The 18,827-nt window shown below is 37.5% G+C and overlaps 1 protein-coding gene across 18 annotated transcripts in view; it reads right to left on the bottom strand.

Annotated features, from left to right (window-relative positions):
* The window catches only part of ESCO1 (establishment of sister chromatid cohesion N-acetyltransferase 1), an 81,683-nt gene that overhangs the window by 61,770 nt on the left and 1,086 nt on the right, over positions 1–18,827 (bottom strand). For 7 of the 18 annotated variants that reach the window (XR_011420956.1, XR_011420955.1, XM_023647523.2 and 4 more), the window contains exon 2: positions 2,381–2,483. The exons of 8 other annotated variants lie outside the window; for them this stretch is intronic. The gene's annotated coding sequence lies outside the window, so the exon portion shown is untranslated. Of the gene's footprint in view, positions 1–2,380; positions 2,484–16,423; positions 16,614–18,827 lie in introns of all 18 variants that reach the window. 3 more of the 18 variants (XM_070220756.1, XM_070220762.1, XM_070220757.1) reach the window with 1 other exon arrangement.

Below are 18,827 nucleotides of genomic sequence, written 5' to 3'. Positions count from 1 at the left end.
TAAAGACAGTATTAATTTCATTAATTTCAAATTAATGAAGAAAAGATTGTTCAACAATTGGTGTTAGTACAACTGGGTAACCATCTGAGTAATTTTGGTTTAAGAGTGAGGCGATTTATGTCCAGGAAAAATTTAACCATTAAAAATTGAAACATAAAAGAACACATTAAAATGTGGGAGAATTTTAATATTTATTTTCAGAGTGGGAAAAGGTTTCAAGCCCTGTCAGAAAATTCAGAAGCTAAGTTTGAGAGAAAAAACTAGAGGAAAAATACTGGCAAGAAATAGCAAGAGCTAATCACCATAACATGTGCACAAGAAAGAAACCACAGATGGCTGGTGTGATAATAAAGAATAAAATAAGTTAAAACGAGAACAAAACACCATTTTTCCCACCTATCAGACTGGCCAAAGATCAAGAAGTTTAACAACACAGTCTTGGCAAAGGTTTGTAATAGGTACTCTCCCATTCAAGGTCTATGCAGGACGACTTAGCAACATCTATCAAAATTATAAATGCTAAATTTCAAACAATTCCATTTCCAGGACTTAATATTATGGATATACTTGCACAAGTGCACAAAGACACAAATACAGCAAATACAAAATTCTCTGCAACACTGCATGAATAGATTCAATCCCCAACAAACAACCATCACTATAAGCTGGTTACATAGTTGATACATTTATGCAATAGAATACCACGCAATCACATCAAAGTAGAGTTGAGATTCCACTCAATTCCAGGCATAATTCCCCCAGGCTTTTTATATAGAAATTGACAACCTGATTTTAAAACTTATGTGGAAAGGCAAAAACCGTGTACAATAGTCAAAGACTTTTTTTAAAAAAGAACAAATTTCCAATACTGACACTAACCAATTTCAAGATTTACTATAAAGTTACAGTAATCAAGACAGTATAATCTGGACAGTAGGACAGACACAGAGATCAACGGAACAGAGATCAACGGAACAGAGAATCCAGAAATAGATGCATACATTTATGGTCAATTAATTTTTGGCAAAAGTGCCAAAGCAAGTCCATGGGGAAAAGAAAGAATGAAAAACATGGTGCTGGAATTACTAGATATCCAACTGGGAAAAAAAAAAAAGAACATCAGTCCTTTACATACAACTCACAAAAATAATCTGAGATTGATCACAGACATTAATGTAAAACTATAAAACTCCAGAAGAAAACAAAGGTGAAAATTTTTGAGACTCTGAGGTAGACAAAGATTTTTTTAGCCAAGAACCACACCCATTCTACCTATGTCCACATAAAAACTTGTTCAAAAATCTTCAATGCAGGGGCTGGCCCAGTGGCCGAGTGGTTAAGTTTGTGCGCTCCACTTTAGCGGCCCAGGGTTTCACTGGTTCAAATGCTGGGCACGGACATGGTATCGCTCATCAGGCCACACTGAAGTGGCGTCCCATGTACCACAACTAGAAGGACCTACAACTATAATATATATACAACTGTGTACTGGGGGACTTTGGGGACAAAAAGGGAGGAAAAAAATCTTCAGTGCAGCTTTATGCACAATAACCAAAATCTCAAAACAACCCAAAAGTCAGGGGAACTGGATAAACAAAATGTGGTCTATCAGTATAATAGAAAACTACTCAGCAATCAAAAGGAACAACTACTTGGAACAATATGAATGAAACTCAGTCATTATGCTGAGTGAAAAAAGCTAGACACAGAGTACATAATGCATAATTCCATTTTTTCTGAAATTCTAAAAAAGGCAACCTAATCTACATAAAAAGAAAGCAGATGAGTCATTGCCTGGGGTCAGGAGTGGAGGGAGAGAGAGACTTTTGGAGGTGATGAAAATGTTCTGTATCTTGATTGTGATGGTGGCTCTAAGAGTCTGTAAATCTGTCAAACTCCACCAAATTGTACATTTTAAGAGGGTGCAATTTACTGTATATAAATTACACTTTAATAAAGCCATCCAAAAAACAGACCTATAAGTAACCGATATGGACCTACAACCAAGAAACACTGTTAAACCAAAAAAAGCAAGGTGCAGAACAGGGTGTACTTCCCTTTGTGTGAAGAGAGAAAGGAGAGAGAGTGGGAGGAGGAACATGTATAGAAATATATGCTTGCTGATGCACACAATAGGTATGGAAGGATACAAAAGAAACTAGTAATAGTGAGATTTCTGGGAAACAGAACTACAGGACCAAGTGACAGTGTGAAAAAAGCTTACTCTTCACTAGATACCCACTTAAATGTTTTATTAAGTAGACATATAACCTTGCCAAGAAATTTAAATATGTTAAATTTCTCTGAAAATACGAAGTATGTTTGTCACACTGACTATCATCTTGGAAGGCGCTAAATGATGAAAGTATAAGCCACTTACCTTACTAAAATGGAAAGCACATATCACTTTTTTCTTTAAGTTGATTGATGATGCTCCCAATGAATGATGCTTCTAATAACGTCCTGTGTGTTTGGGAACTAATCTTTAAAAAAAAAAATCTATAGCTAAAGTAAAACAATCTATTAAAAAAACAAGAGAATACAAAAATAGTATGGTCTTATTAACTGATATATTAAAACAACTGAGACTAAGCTAGACTAAGTAAATGGCCTTGCTCCAATTTTTCACTGTTTCATGCAAAATATAACACAACTGCAATATGATCACTATCTCATTTTTGCACCATATAGCAGATTTTGTTTTTCTTCAAAAATAACCACTACCTCCTACTCCAATCCCGACCTCCATGGAAGGAGTATATTTTCCTTCCCATCTGATGCTGAGCTTGGCCACATGCCTTACTTTGGCCTCATGGTGGGCAGAGTCAACTTCCCTGCCCCCATAGCCTTGGCCATCTGACTTGCTTTGGCCAACAGGACATTAGCAGAAAGGATGCACACAGAGGTTTGAACTGTCTTTGTGCAGCTGGGCTTGTCCTCTTATAGCTCTGCCATCACCATGAGAAGTTTCACCAGGTAGATGCTGCCCCTTCAGTCTAGGCCCCAGAATAAACACAAAGAGTAGAAATGAGCCAAACCCCAAATGATGTGCTAAGCACAACCCACAGGGAGAAGGAAAGCCCACCTGCACCCACAGCCGCCTAGCTAAACCTAATCCACAGCTGCTCTAGAGATGTGTAAGCAAGAATAATTCATTGCTGTTTTAAGCCATTGAGTTCTAGGGGAGTTTCTCACACAGTGACAACCGACTAATACACATTGCACTTAATTTTATTTTCTGGGAAGCTCAAAACTTACCAAAGATTAAGTCTCAAGAGGGATAAAAACTTGAAAAAACAGAGAAAGCTCATTTAATTTCCTTTATTAACACTAAGAATTCTAATTTTAAAAATAATGAATTACCTTACTTTACTTCTTTTTCTCCCAATTTCTAAATATTTTAATACAATATTTGGCAGTTGGGAGCCACCTTAGGAAAGAGGTAGACTGATACACAATTCTGCAGAAATTGCCAATCACCTGTTGAGGTATGCTAGGTATCACTTCACTTCAGTTTGCCCTACATATTAAATCATCACTAATCTAGCATTACACAACTTAATAACCCTCACTCTATTAAATATAATCTTGCAAGCAAGGACCAAAATGCATTCTCTAACCTGTTAACAAGTTGACAAGACCCCCCATGACAATCCAAAGCTGGCTTATTAATATAATAGTAATGAAATCAACGTTGGGGCCAAAAAATAATAATCAAACTTTACTTAAAATGACCACTTCAGAAAACCCACAATAACAATTATATTTTACTATAGATTACAAGATACATGCTAGAAAGTACCTGAGAATTTAAGACTACACTCAGTTGCCTGCAGTGCTTTATAATAAAATGCAAATTTTAATCATTAAAATATTTAGATTGTACATCACTCAACATATTTTAAGATTAAAGTGATTTTTTAAAAACAATTTTATAATTCCTATATAATTCCTAGATCATAAAATTCACCTCTTGATAGTGTACAATTTAGTGGTTTTCAGCATATTCAGAGTGTACAACAATTACCACTATCTAATTCCAGAATATTTTCATCACCCCATACCCATTAGCAGTCTTTCCCCATTCTCCCTTCCCTCCAGGCCCCAGCAACTACAAATCTACTTTGTCCTTATGGATTTGGCTATTCTGGACGTTTCACATAAATGGAATCATACATGTGGCCTTTTGTGACTGGTTTACTTCACTTAGCATAATGTTCTTTGAAGGTTCAAATAACGTTGTAGCATGTATCAGTAACACCTTGTTTTTAATGGCTGAATACTATATAGTCCAGTGTATGAATATATAACATTTTGTTTATCTATCAATTGTTTAATGGGTTGCTTCTACTTTTTAGCTATCATGAATAATGCTGCTATGAACAATCGTGAATTAGTTTTTATGTGAACACGTTTTCAAGTCTCTTGGATATACCTAGAAGCATAATTGCTGGACCATATCGTAACTCTAAGTTTAACTTTTGAGAGATTGTTTTCCAAACCAGCTGCATCACTCTTTCTACATTCCCACCAGCTACGTACAAGCGTTCCAATTTCTCTACATCCCTGTCAACATTATTATCTTTTTAAATTTTAGTCATCTTTTTGGGTGCAAAGTGGTATCTCATAATTTTGATTTGTATTTTACTAATGACTACATTGAGCATCTTTCCTTTGGAGAAATGTCTATTCTAATGCTGTCCTCATTTTTTAAATTGGTTCTTTTCTTTTTATTACTGAGCTGTAACAGTTCCTTTACCTGGATATTAGACTCTTGTCAGATGTATGGTTTACAAGTATTTCCTCCAATCCTGTTGGTTGCCTTTTCACTTTCTTGATAGAATCCTTTGATACACAAAAGTTTTAATTTGATGAAGTCCAATTACATATATTTTTTTTGGTTGCTTGTGATTCAGGTGTCATATCTAAGAAACTATTACCTAATCCAACACCAGGAAGATCTACATCTATGTTCTCTTCCATGAGTCTGAAAGTTTTAGCTTACGCTTAAATCTCTGACCCATCTTGAGTTCATTTTGTATATGCTGTGATGCAGGGGTAAAACTTTCATTCTTCTGCATGTGGATATCCAATTGTCCCGGCACCGCTTGTTAAAAGACTATTCTTTACCCACTAAATTGTCTTGACACTCTTGTCGAAATCAATTGCCCATAAATATACGCATTTATTTCTGGACTCTCAATTCTGTTCCACTGATCCATATGATCTTATGCCAGTACTACACAGTCTCAATTACTGCAGCTTTGTAGTAAGTATTTTTTATCTTACTGAGGTATAACTGACATACTATATTAGTCTCAGGTGTACAACATAATGATTTGATATTTGTATACACTGTGAAATGATCATCACAATAGGTCTAGTTAATACCCATCACTTACACAGTTAAAAAATTTTTTTCTTGTGATCAGAACCTTTAAGATCTATTCTCTTAGCAACTTTCAAATAAGCAATATTGTATTATTAACTATAGTCACCATGTTGTACATTATATCACCATGACTTATTTTCTAACTGGAAGTTTGTATCTTTCATCATCCCCCACCTCTGGAACCACCAATCTGTTCTCTGTATCTATGAGCTTGGGTTTTTTTTTTATTCCACAGATAAGTGACATCATACGGTGTGATGATGTGATTTGCAAGAAAAATATATATTTGGCCATTCAGATGACCAAAATATATTTCTCATATACATTTGGTGTTCATTCATGGTTTCTGGCTCACAGCTCCCAAAACCCTTAGAATTTCCTAAGTGTTGAGAGTGATGAAGGTGTCTTTTGTTAGGTTAAAAGAGAAGGGCTGGAGGTTGCATGAATCACCAATTTAATCAATCACACCTATGTAATGAAGCCTCCATAAAAACCCAAAAAGGCAGGGTTCGGAGAGCTTCTGAGTTGGTGAACACATGGAGATTTGGAGGGTGTGGCATGTTCAGAGAAAGCACGGAAGCTCCGAGCCCTTTCCACATACCCTGCCCTACACATATCTTCCATCTAGCTGTTTCTGAGTTACATCCTTTTATAATAAACAGGTGATCTAGTGAGTAAAATGTTCCTCTGAGTTCTGTGAGACACTCTAGCAAATTAATCAAACCAGAGGAGGGGGTTGTGGGAACCTCTGATTTAGAGGCAGTCAGTTAGAAGTACAGGTAACAACTTGGGCTTGAGACTGGCATTCTGAGTTGAAGGGGGTCACTGGAATCTCCAGTCTGTAGCCTGTTGCTCAGAAGCACAGGTAACAACCTGGGCTTGCAACTGGCTGGTGTTTGAAGGGTGTATGTGGGCGGAGGGTGGGGGGTGGGAGGTTAGTCTTGCAGACTGAACTCTTAACCTGTGGGATCTGAAGTTATCTTCAAGTGGATAGCGTTAGAACTGACTCGAACTGTAGGACACCTTGCTGGTGTCAGAACTGTTTGGTGTTGTGTGGGAAGCCAGCCTCCCCCCTCCACACATACTCATGGAAACTGGGTCCAGGAACCTAATTTATGCAGTATTTGTCTTTGTATTATTTCACTTAGCATAACACTCTCCAAGTCCATCCATGTTCTTGCAAATAGCAAAATTTCATTCTTTTTATGGCTGAGTAATACTCCATAGTGTGTGTGTATACACACACACACACATCTTTATCCATTCATCCATCAATGGGCACTTAGGTTGTTTCCATATCTCGGCTATTGTAAATAACGCTGCAATGAACATAGCGGTGCATATTATCTTTTCAAGTTAGTTTTTAATTTTTTCCAGATAAACAGCCAGAAGTAGAATTGCTGGATTGTATGGTAGTTCTATTTTTAATTTTTTGAGGAACCTCCACACTGTTTTTCACAATGGCTGCACCAATTTACATTCCCACCAGCTGTGCACAGGGTTCCCATTTCTCCGAAACCTTGCTAACACGTGTTATTTCTAGAAAGGAATAACCCCCAAAACTCTACATAGAAAATGCCCAATGTTTGGAAATTAAGAAAACCTATCCTACACAAACCGTAAGAAATCTCAGTTAAAAAAAAACACACAGTGGGTGAACTTGTCCTACCAGATATCAACACTTAACTGTAAGACCACAGTAATCTGTGATACTCATTTAGGGATAGACAAATAGACCAAAGAAATAGACTAATGACACAAAATAAGAGTGCCAGGAAATCATATTCATATATATATATATATATATATATATATAGTCAATTGGTTTATCATAGATAGTACCACAGCTTGGAAAATAGATTTTTAAAGAAATAGTGCTGGGACAACTGGTTATCATACGGGGAAAAACGGGAAACCAAATCCCTACCTCATATCATATACTAAAGTCAATGCCAAATGGACTAACTAAAGACATAAAATGTGAAAGGCGAAACGCACTACAAAAGATGAGTATCCAAAGATTATGTAAAAACAAATCCTAGAGGCCAGCCCTATGGCAGAGTGATTCAAGTTCCATGTGCTCCACCTCAGCGGCATGGGTTCACAGGTTTGGATCCCACACGCAGACCTACTCCCCTTGTCAGCCATGCCGTGGAGACATCCCACATACAAGATAGAGGAGGGCTGGCAGAGATGTTAGCTCAGGTGAATCTTCCTCACCAAAAAAAAAAAAATCCTACAAATCAATGAAACAGCCAATCGAAGAAAAAAATGGACAAAGACAATGGCAAAGGCAATGACAACGAAGAAGGAAAAGGCAATGGACAACCACCACAATAGCTAAAATTTAAAAGTTTGAGAACACAAAGTGTTGGTGAGAATGTGGGGTAATGTTGCTGCTGCTGGCAGCATTAACTGCTAAAACACTTTGGAGAACAGGCCAGAAGAGCAACCAACCCACAGTGAAATAGATGGATCCCAAAAGTAACCCTGAGGCTAGTAGGGGTAGGATGGGGAAGGAACTGGACCTGATGTTTGAGTATGGGTATTACTGCCAAGCATGCGACATTTGGGGGGGAAAAAAAACGCCCTAGCATCTTAGAAAATCAGGTAAAAGAAAAGTGAAGCAATTATTAACTCCAGGGGAAAAAAGGGGGGGGGGCGGAGAATATAGCTTCAGAAGAATAGTTAGCTCAGCAATAAACAATATTTACACACTTATAACACCACTCATTATTATTGGCTTAACCAATAACTGAAATATAACTCTGCTAAGGGGATACAGGAAAGAGAGTAGGAGAACTAAATTCTAACTACAGAGGCCGAAAGTCAGTAACACCTGAAATTGATAAATCAAAATACAGCAGTTATTGCATACCACCAAAAATATGGAGCTAGATACTAAGAGAAACAATTAGAAAAGTGAAAGCAGTAGCTTCTGGAAAAAGGTACTTGGAGAAGGGGAATGGTGAGGAGTGCAATATTTGTCATTATAGGGCTTTTAGTGCAATTTGACTTTAACAACAATATACATGTATTACTTTGAAAATTTTTAAGAAGTTCTCCATTCTTACTGCATTTCTGTCAATTTCTCCTGGCATTCAAGAGGTCTGCTTTATTAGCATATAAAGGTTTTAGCCATTTTTTAAACTTAGAGTACACATAAAACACATTTTAAAATCTCACCAAAATGGAAGTTCTGAAAATTCATTACCCTATTGACTCAACAGGTCAAAGAAAACGAAAACAGATACAAGACTCTGGCAATGCAAGAGACTACAACTCAAGATTTAAAAAATTTTAATTCGTAGGAATACTATCCAGAGAGAGATTTTTATTGGGCTACTAAATACCTGCAATTTTAACATATCAATATTCGGACTCCTAATCTCACCTCCTAAACCTAAAGCTTCCAACGGATTTTCCTCATCTCAGTAAACAGCAAGTTCATCCTTTAATCATTTGGTGCAAAACCTTGGAGTCATCCCCAACTCTTCTCTTAAAATTCATATCCAATCAAGCCATCATTAACAAATCCTGTCTACCTTCAAAACACATCCAAATCTGACCGCCTGACATCTCTACCACTACCTACCCTGGTCCAAGCCACCATTATCCCTCATCTGGACTTTTGTAACAGCTTCCTAATTGGTTAACTTTGCCTTCAGCCTTGTCCCTCCACTACCTCTCCCCTTCAGCTTCTTCTCAACACAACATGCAAGGTGATCCTTTTAAAATTTAAGTCAGGCTCTGTTATTTCTTTGCTCAAAACCCTCCAGTGACTTCCCATCTCAATCAGAGTGAAAGCAAAGGCTCGATGTTAACTATTAACTACTTCCTAGTTTTGCCCCGCTCACTGTGATCCAGTTATGTTGGCCCCCTTGCTATTCCTTGAATGCATTAAGCATATTCCCACCACAGGCCAAAAAGTGTTCCAGATTGAGAGAAAGCTCTGCTTTCAAAGAACTGATAATTCTTCTGTTTCAGAATGCAGTGAAAGTTACCCAAAATAATAGAAAATCTGTTTTGATGTCAAAATTAGTGTGCACATGTGTACAACGTGCACAAGCACACACACACATACACACACTTCTAACCTCATATACAAAAAGAGATATGAAAAGTCTAAATTAAAACAAATTAGCATTCTTAACAGAACATAAGCATAGCCAAATGGTCTACCACTACCAAGTAAAACTGATAAAAGGAACACAAAGATAGATTGAATTTTAGGAGTTTTATTAATATATGACATCAACCAGTCAGACAAAAACAATTACCCTATCACCTCAGTGTAACCACCCCCACCACCAAAAAAACACTTCTTAAAATTAAACACCCTTTCCTCTTCACAACCCTAGACTATTACACCCAATCTGCTCTTGGTATATCAAACATCACTGGAAAACTTCTAGTCATTTCAAGGTGCAGTAATTCCCCCAGAAGATTTCAGCTCAGCACACCTTTCAATTTCAAAATAATTTATTAAAGGACTGTTTCCCCAAGCTATTACAAAAGCCTCTTCAGTTCCATAAAACACTGGTGCAAATTCAGAAAGCCATCTAACCAGCTGGGAAAGATTTCACTTCTAAGACAACAGAGTAACTTTTCAGCAAAACTCAGCTTGAACTTGGCACAAAACAAAGACCACAAGGTCTACCAATAGCATCAGACTTCTCACATGAAGACCTTCAATCTGCACAGATCCACAGTCTTAAAGTTTCTCATGTCGGTTATCTCTTCTCTTACTATCTTTCTCCTGACTCTCCTTTCACTATTTATCTCCCTCTTTCTTAACTCTTCCCAAAAGGGCCCACATGAACCTTTTCCCAGTTAAAATAAGCTTTCTACCTTCAATTTCTTCACATAATGCAAATTCTACTTCCTAGCTTAAAGCAAAAAATGGTTCTCTCCAAACTATTCCTTTTTCTCCAAAACTCTCCAGCTATATAGTAGCCCCCCAAAAATATGTTCTCATCTTAATTCCTGGAACTTGTGAATGTGATCTTATGTGGAAAAAAGTTATCTGCAACAATTACATCAAGGATCTTGAGATGAGATCATCTTGGATTATCCAGGTGGGCCCGAAATCCAGTAACAAGTATCCTTAAAAGAGACACACATATGGAAACAGACAGAGAGATGTGAAAACAGAAGCAGAGACTGGAGTAACGTGGTCACAAGCTCCAGAATGAAAAGGTAGCCTGGAAGAGGTAAGGAATGAATTCTCCTCTAGAGGCTATGGAGGGACCATGGCCATGCATACACCCTGATTTCTGACTTTTGGCCTCCATAACTATAAGAAAATAAATTTTTGTTGTAAAGCCATCAAGTTTGTGGTAATTTGTTATGGCAGACAAAGGAACCGATACACCTCCTAAGCAGGTTATATCACATCAAGGGACCTGCAGTGTTCCCAGCCACAGCCATTTTTCAACCCTTTGCAAAATTCTTTCCACTTTTCTTTTAAGGTTTATGCCATTCTGCTCTTATGTTCTATCATTCTTCAGTGTAGTAATCTACTGACCACCAAAAACTTTTCAACCATAGTTTTCTTCTCAAACCAAACTATTACCATCATTATGGGCTATAAAGTTCACATGAATGACCATAGGCCCTTAATCTCCTTAACTCCAATGACTGACCAATTCTTTACTTTTTTTTTGCTGAGAAAAACTCGCCCTGAGCTAACATCTGCGCCAATTCTCCTCTATTTTGTATGTAGGTTGCCGCCACAGCGTGGCTGACAAGTGGCGTAGGTCCATGCCCAGGATCCAAACCAGCAAATCCAGGCTGCCAAAGCAGTACATGCCAAACTTAACCACTATGCCATGGGGCCAGTCCCAACCTACCAATTCTTATTCCACTTCAACTGCACAATCCTTTTGCCACGTACAAGAGATAAGAGAAATATTTACTGAAAATCTGAGTCTAGTCACTCGTCAAGTTCATAAACCCTTTCTGAAAATTTTACCATGTCCACGAGTGCTTAAAAAAAAAACAAAAAAGCCTCAGGGAGTTCATAAATAGTTACACTCTGAACCTCCTAACCCTGCTATGCTCCACATAGCTGATTAGATCAAGGGTGGGTTCCTGACACAAGAGTAGCCAACATATAGTGACTATAACAAAGTTTTCCAACCTCACACTATTAACGCGTTGGACCAGATAAATTCTTCATTGTGGGAGTGCTGCCTTGTGTATGGAGGACGTTTAGCAGCAGCATTCCTGACCTCTACCCACTAGATACCAGTAGCACCCTGCCGGCAGCTCTGACAATCTTCAGACAGTGCCAAATGTCCCCTGGGAGGCAAAATTACCATTGGTTGAGCATTCGGCCTTCCTTGTTTTAACTCCCCTAGCAAGGAAAATCACAAGAAGGTAAACCAAATGCTAGAGCAGCAACTTCTAAGTCCTGAACTATGTTCAAGTTTCTATAAGGTCTGGTTTGTTTTGCTCTTCAGGAAGGCCTAGTGTTTGGTGATTTCCTATTCTTTTCTTCCACAAGATCTGGCCCTTTATAAAAACAGAGTCTTCTCTTCCTTACTTTTCTGTGTATCCTACCAATTCATTTACTTACTATTTAAGCTAATCCAAGTGTTTCTCACATTCAAAATACCCAACAAATACTGAGAGATTAAAAAATATTTTAATGAATCATAAAGTTTAAACTAATAAATACTAACTAAAAACAAAATGTCACAACTGAAGCAACAATAGACCATTAACAGAGAATGCAACAGAAAACACACACAATAACACAAGGTATTGCCCCTAATAAATTTTTCTAAACTTTCAAAAATTAAATCTCAGGGCCGGCCCCATGGCCAAGTGATTAGGTTCGTGCACTCTGCTTCGGCAGCCCGGGTTTCACTGGTTCAGATCCTGGGCACAGACCTGCCACCGTTCATCAAGCCGTGCTGTGGCAGCATCCCACAGAGAAGAACGACAATGGTCTATAACTAGGATATACAACTAAGTACTGAGGCTTTGGGGAGAAAAGAAAAAAAAGAGGAGGAAGACTGGCAACAGATGTTAACTCAGGGCCAAACTTGTTCACCAAAGATTAAATCTCTCCACTACAAATGGCCCAAAATATAAGTGGGTTACAGGTGCATCAACTCATTTTAAGTGGCAAATATGGCTGGGGATCAAAAACTTAAGAACAAAGCTAAAAAGAAAACTATAAGCCCTAAGTTAACAACATTTTAGCAACAAGATACCCACTATCACCAAGAAAAGTTTATTCTAAGAAAAGGAGAAATACCATGGTAAAAAGTGGTTTCATAATTAATTATCTTGATAGGAAAAACAAATTGCAAAATTTCTATAATTTTCTCAGTAGACTGACAACAGGTATTCAGTAAAACTCAACAGCAGTTAAAACTCTAAAAAAGCTAGACATGGACAATTTCTTTAATTTTTTAAATTCTCTTCCTCCACCAAGCTTGTATAAATTAACATTCCACAAGGTTTTGTCTTCTCATCAGAAAAGCCACTCACCAGATAATTTCACCTATATTCATACTTTTAATTATTACCGGTAAACTGGTAACATGCAAATGAATATCCCCAACACGAATCTCCATCCCTAGTGCTACTCAGATACCCAACAGCCTACTGGACATCTCCAGTCTGATGTCTTAAAGGCAACTTAAATGCAACTGTCAAACACTCAACTCATTCCACTATATCCGTCCTCCACAATTACCATCCACCCACATCAAAAAAATAAAGCCCCCACCACAAAAAAGATAATTTATATAATGACAGCAATGATAACAGCAGCACTTATATTAGCAAAAATATCCAAAACAGCCCAAATGCCCAAAAGAGAAAAAATAAAATACCAAGATAGAATTTTGATAGTCATTAGAAATGAGGTACATAAACTGCATAAATATAGTTTTGTAAGAAAGAGATAAATTAATGTATCATACATAAGTGTGCTAACACATATTAATAAACACACTAAAAGAATAAACACTAAAATGTAAACAGTGGTTACCTCCAGAGTGGTAAAAGATGGGGATGAAAGGGTATACAAAGAATGAAGGAATACCTTCACATTTTACATATATGTTTATGTACTGTTTGAATCTTTCATATCAAAAATGAATATACTTATCAGTTGTGACTGTTTCTATCTATGTAAAACACACTAAGAAAGCTCAAAAGTGAATCTCAATAACTAACACAAATGTTCATAGCAGCATTATTCATAATAGCCAAAAAATGGACACAATCCAAATATCCATCAATTGATGAATGGATAAACAAAATGTGGCATATACATATAACAGACGCAATATTGTGATGTATAAAAAATACATATTTGGTCATTCAGATGACCAAAATATATTTTTCAAAAATATCTGGTCACGGGGCCAGCCCTGCGGTCAAGTGGTTAAGTTCACGCACTCTGCTTTGGCAGCCCAGGGTTTGCTGGTTCGGATGCTGGGGATGGATATGGCACCGCTCATTAGGCCATGCTGAGGTGGTGTCCCAAATAGCACAACTAGAAGAGCCTACAACTAGAATATACAACTAGGTACTGGGGGACTTCGGGGAGAAGAAGGAGGAAAAAAGGGAAGACTGGCAACAGATGTTAGCTCAGGAGCAAATAGTAAAAAAAAAAAAAAAAAAATACATATATATATATATATATATATATATATATATTTGGTCTCTGTTCCTGGCTCACAGCTCCCCCAAACTGTTGGAATTTCAATTTCCTAAGGGATGAAAGCCATAAAGATGCCTTCTACTCTGATAATAATGTGACTTCTGGACCCCTCCCAAGGGTTGGGGCTGGTTACCAGGAGAACCAGCCACGTGATCAGAGGATTGGAACTTTCAGTTCCGCCCCCTGATTTCCGGAGAGAGGAGGGGAGCTTTAAGTTGAATCAATAGACAACAGTCAATGACTTAGTCAACCATGACTACGAATGAAGCCTCCATAAAAACCCAAAGGACAGCATATCAGCCCTTTTTTTCAGAGAGCTTCCACCTTGCGGAACCTGAACACTTCGGCGGGCTACTATGCCAAGCCCCAAGCTGCATGAACAGAGAAGTTCCTTTGTTCAGGACCTCGCCCTATGCATCTCTTCATCTGGCTGTTGATTCTTTCCTTTAATATCCTTTGTAATAAATCAGTAATCTAGTGAGTAAATGGATTTTCAGTCCTGTGAGCCATTCTAGCAAATTAATCAAACCAAAGGACAGGGTCAAGGGAACCTCCACTTTGTAGCTGGTAGGTCACAAGCACCTGGGCTTCTGACTGGCCTCTGAAGTGGAGGGCAGTCTTGCGGGACTGAGCCCTTTACCTGTGGAATCTGATTCTATCTCCAGATAAATAGTAGCAGAATTGAGTTGAATTCTCAGACACCTTGCTGGCATCCAAGAACTGCCTGTTGGTATTGGGAAGCCTCCATATACACACACTGGAACTGGGTCCAAGAACCCTTTGCAATATATTTAGCTATAGACAGGACTGGAGCACTGATACCTTCCTCAAGGGATGAACCTTAAAAATATTATGCTAAGTAAAAGACGACAGTCACAAAAGGCCCCAAGTTGTATGATTCCATGAAATGTCCAGAACAGATAAATCTATAAAAACAGAGAGTAGACCAGAGGTAGTAAGGGACTAGGGAGGAAAGGAAATGAAGAGTGACATATTAATATAGGTATGGGGCTTCTTTCTGGGTTGATGAAAATATGTTAACATTAGACAGTGGTAATGGTTGTACAATTCTGTGAATATACTAAAAACCACTAAGTTGTATTCTTTAAGGGTAGACTGTATCTCCATAAAGCTACTACCGAAAGAGTGAATCTGAAACAATGCATATTTTAACATGCATCAGATTTTTAAAATAAGCCTAAACTTGTCTTCTGAAAATTATTACCTATTTCTGTTTTTGAAGAAAAATTTCACTTAGTGTGTGTGGTCACAACAAACTTTAAAATACTAGTTGAAATTATTTAACAAAATAAAACAGTAAGTTTCAGATTTTCAAGTTAACAAGATTATCTTCTTAAAAACTACTAGTATTTGTTTTATTTAATAACTCGATTTTCTGATGGTCTAAAATAGTCTAAAAGTATATATGTTAAATATATAGAGACAGATGCTGAGGATAGATATAGTCCTTATCCTCAAATATCTTATAGAGAAATTATCTAAGCAGTATGTATTCTCTAAAATGGAAGTATATCTGCTTTATAAACAATAATATATGTCAGAAAGGCTGTACTATCTGTAGGGGAAAAAGTTGTTATATTAGTCTTTCGCTTAACCATCGCTAAGGATAGAACAATATGGGGGCCAGCCGGGTGGTGTGGTTAAGTTCCCACACTCAACCCAGTGGCCCGGGGTTCTTGGGTTTGGATCCGAGGCACTGACGTAGGCACTGCTTATCAAACTATGCTGTGGTGGCGTCCCACATACAAAAAAAAATAGAGGAAGACTGCTACAGATGTTAGCTCAGCAACAAGCCTCCACAAGCAAAAAGAGGGAGATTGGCAATAGACGTTAGCTCAGGGTCAATCTTCCTTACCCCCCCCAAAAAAAATCGACACAATATAAACATTTCCTAATATAAAGTCCTTAGAACAGCTCCTGGAACATATAAGCACTTATTAACTATTAGCCATAATAATTAGCCATAATATCACTGATACAATAATATTTTTGATGAAAAGAGCATAAAAAAGAAAATATTTACCTCAGTTATCCTGGTTTCACTTAACTACTTGACAACTCCATTTCCATATTACAATTATCACTGTCAGCTTCAATAACTACATTAATTCTAAATTACTGAATTATTTACATTAAAGCAGTAGTTCTCAAAGTGTGGTATGGGCAGCATGGGAATGCCAGAGACCCTTTCGGGGGGGGTGTGAGATCCAAATTATAAGTGAAGTAAAAGATGAATTCAAAGTGCAAACACACTGGACAACCTTTAGTGCAACACTGTACAAACAGTATACAGACATGGCTTGAGATTCCACACTGCAACTAACCTTTAAGAAATTACCACTTGTTGAGTTTTGTTGTAGCATCAAAGAAGAATATCACAATTATCTCAAAAGGTTATTAAAGTACTCCTCCCAACATATAGGTGTGAAGCTGGATTTTCTTCATATACTTCAACCAGAACAACATATAACAACAGACTGAATGCAGAAGCTCAGAGAAGAATCCAGCTGTCTCCTATCAGACCAAACATTAAAGAGATTTACAAAACGTAAAACAGCCACCCTTCTTTCACTAATTTTTTATCTTTTGGAAAATAGTTGTTTTTCATAAAAAAATGAAATAAATACTTGTATTAACCTATAATTAGTTTATTAGCTATTTTTTAACGAATTAAGTGTTCAAATTTATTTCAAATACAATAACTATCAACAGATATAATCAATATAAACAAAAGCTATCTAGAGTCCCACATTAAGCGTGTAAAGTGATCCTAGCCAAAAAGTTTGAGAACCACTACATTAAAGTAATAATACCCCATTTTTATTTATATTCAGAGTTGTTATCTCTGTGAATCTCACATACGCAACCATAAATGTTTAAAGTAAGATGAACAGAGCTGACGACACGAATCTTGCTTTCTTCAGATGTACTGTAATGCAATCAGGTGTAAGATATAGCCCCCTCAAGAAAGAAACGACAGGATTTTCAAGTTAGAATGATCTATTTACCAAAAGTAACTACAGTAGTATAATATAGCTGTAATGCAAAACCTGTGCAGAAATAGAGCCAAAGAACTTTCACTGTGCCAAGAAAAAAGATGCACAGAAAAACATAAAAGTCTGGGCTTCTGAAGACTTAACTGTCCTTAAGTGAATTATCTATGGTAACAATTTTACTGGAGTTACACAACTACCATGTAAACTTCTGATCACCTTCAGTAGAGGTTATTCAAAGAACTCTATGTGTAATATAAATTTGTTAATAAAAGTCATGAAAAAATATTTAATTATTAAAAAAATCCATTACTTCAGCAGCTGGCCCCATGGCTGAGTGGTTAAGTTCGTGTGCTCCGCTTTAGCCGCCCAGGGTTTCGCTGGTTTGGATTCCCGGCACGGACCTAACACCACTCATCCAGCCATGCTGAGGCAGCGTTTCACACAGCAGAACTAGACAGACCTACAAGTAGAATATACAACTATGTACTGGAAGGCTTTGGGGAGAAGAAGGAAAAAAAAGACTGGCAACAGGCATTAGCTCAGGTGACAATCTTTTAAAAAAACAAAGTTTAGTCTTAAAAAAAATCCATTACTTTGAACTGTACAATACTAGTCACCCTCATTATTAGAATAAACACAATCAGCTTTGTGCTGTAATGAATTACCAAGCTGAAAAGGGCCATCCAGCAAAGGGGGTCAATGGCATTCACTAATTAGGGTCCTTTTTCAGTTCTTCTGGAAGCATAATTTATCAATTTACATGCCTAGCACAAAACCTTGTATGGGGCTGATGTTAAAAAAATTACTTGTTCACTACAGAATTATAATACTGATCCATGAGAAATGATAGCGTATTTTCCTCAGCCAGGAAAGTATAAGGTAGACAGAAGCTCATAAGCCAGGGCAAGTTTTGTTCTAAGAAGGGTACTTCCCGAGTCACACATCTGACCTAAGGGACATACACTGCATTCTGCCTAAAAGCGGGACGTGTCTGATAGTTTTCTCATTTCCTCACATGCCCCAGGCTGAATCTGCAGATTCCAAATTAAGCACTTTTTAAGCAGTTTCATCCTACCCTCATACCTAATTCCATGGTGAGAATTTTTTAACTTTCTCAATTTAAAAAAGTTCCATTGGTTCTGGTGCCCTGTGTAAAGCAGAAACTAAGGACCTAATCAGAAGAGAGCCTGAACACAGCATAGTTTAGTGCAACCAGAATGTTTTAAACTGAAATCCGTGTTTTACCCAGTTTTTAAAAAATTAATGTTTAGGAGGAAAAACAAAACCCACCCACATGCTACTATTCCACTAAGTAGCATTCATTTATTGATTTCCGCAAAGGCTATTTACTAAAATATCATTTGATAACACTATTTAAATACTTTGTGCTGCAATTACTTCCTGCTGAAAGAATTCCATTTCAGCTATCCAAAGACTACAGAAAGGAAGGTTCACAGCACTTCTCAAATCTCAACGATTTAACTCCTTCCCCTTCCCAGCTGCACCCCCCTCTCGGAAAATACTGTACATGCTCGGTTTTCAGAACTCAACATTCAGAGGTGGAGGAGGGATGGGGAGGTTGGGGGTGTGGGGATGGGGGAGTTCTCTAATTTTTGGACCTGCTATCCCCTTCTGCCTGAGTAAAACAAGCCCCTGTAGTAGAATGAATATTGATAAACATCGAGGACCCAATTTCCTTCTGCTCGCATCTCTGTCTCTATAAACTTCACTA

Source organism: Equus caballus, chromosome 8 (genome assembly GCF_041296265.1).
Source record: "Equus caballus isolate H_3958 breed thoroughbred chromosome 8, TB-T2T, whole genome shotgun sequence".
In the NCBI taxonomy this organism is placed as follows: Eukaryota; Metazoa; Chordata; class Mammalia; order Perissodactyla; family Equidae; genus Equus; species Equus caballus.
Note: the sequence above shows the minus strand (reverse complement) of the source record. Positions and strands in the feature narration are given on the sequence as shown.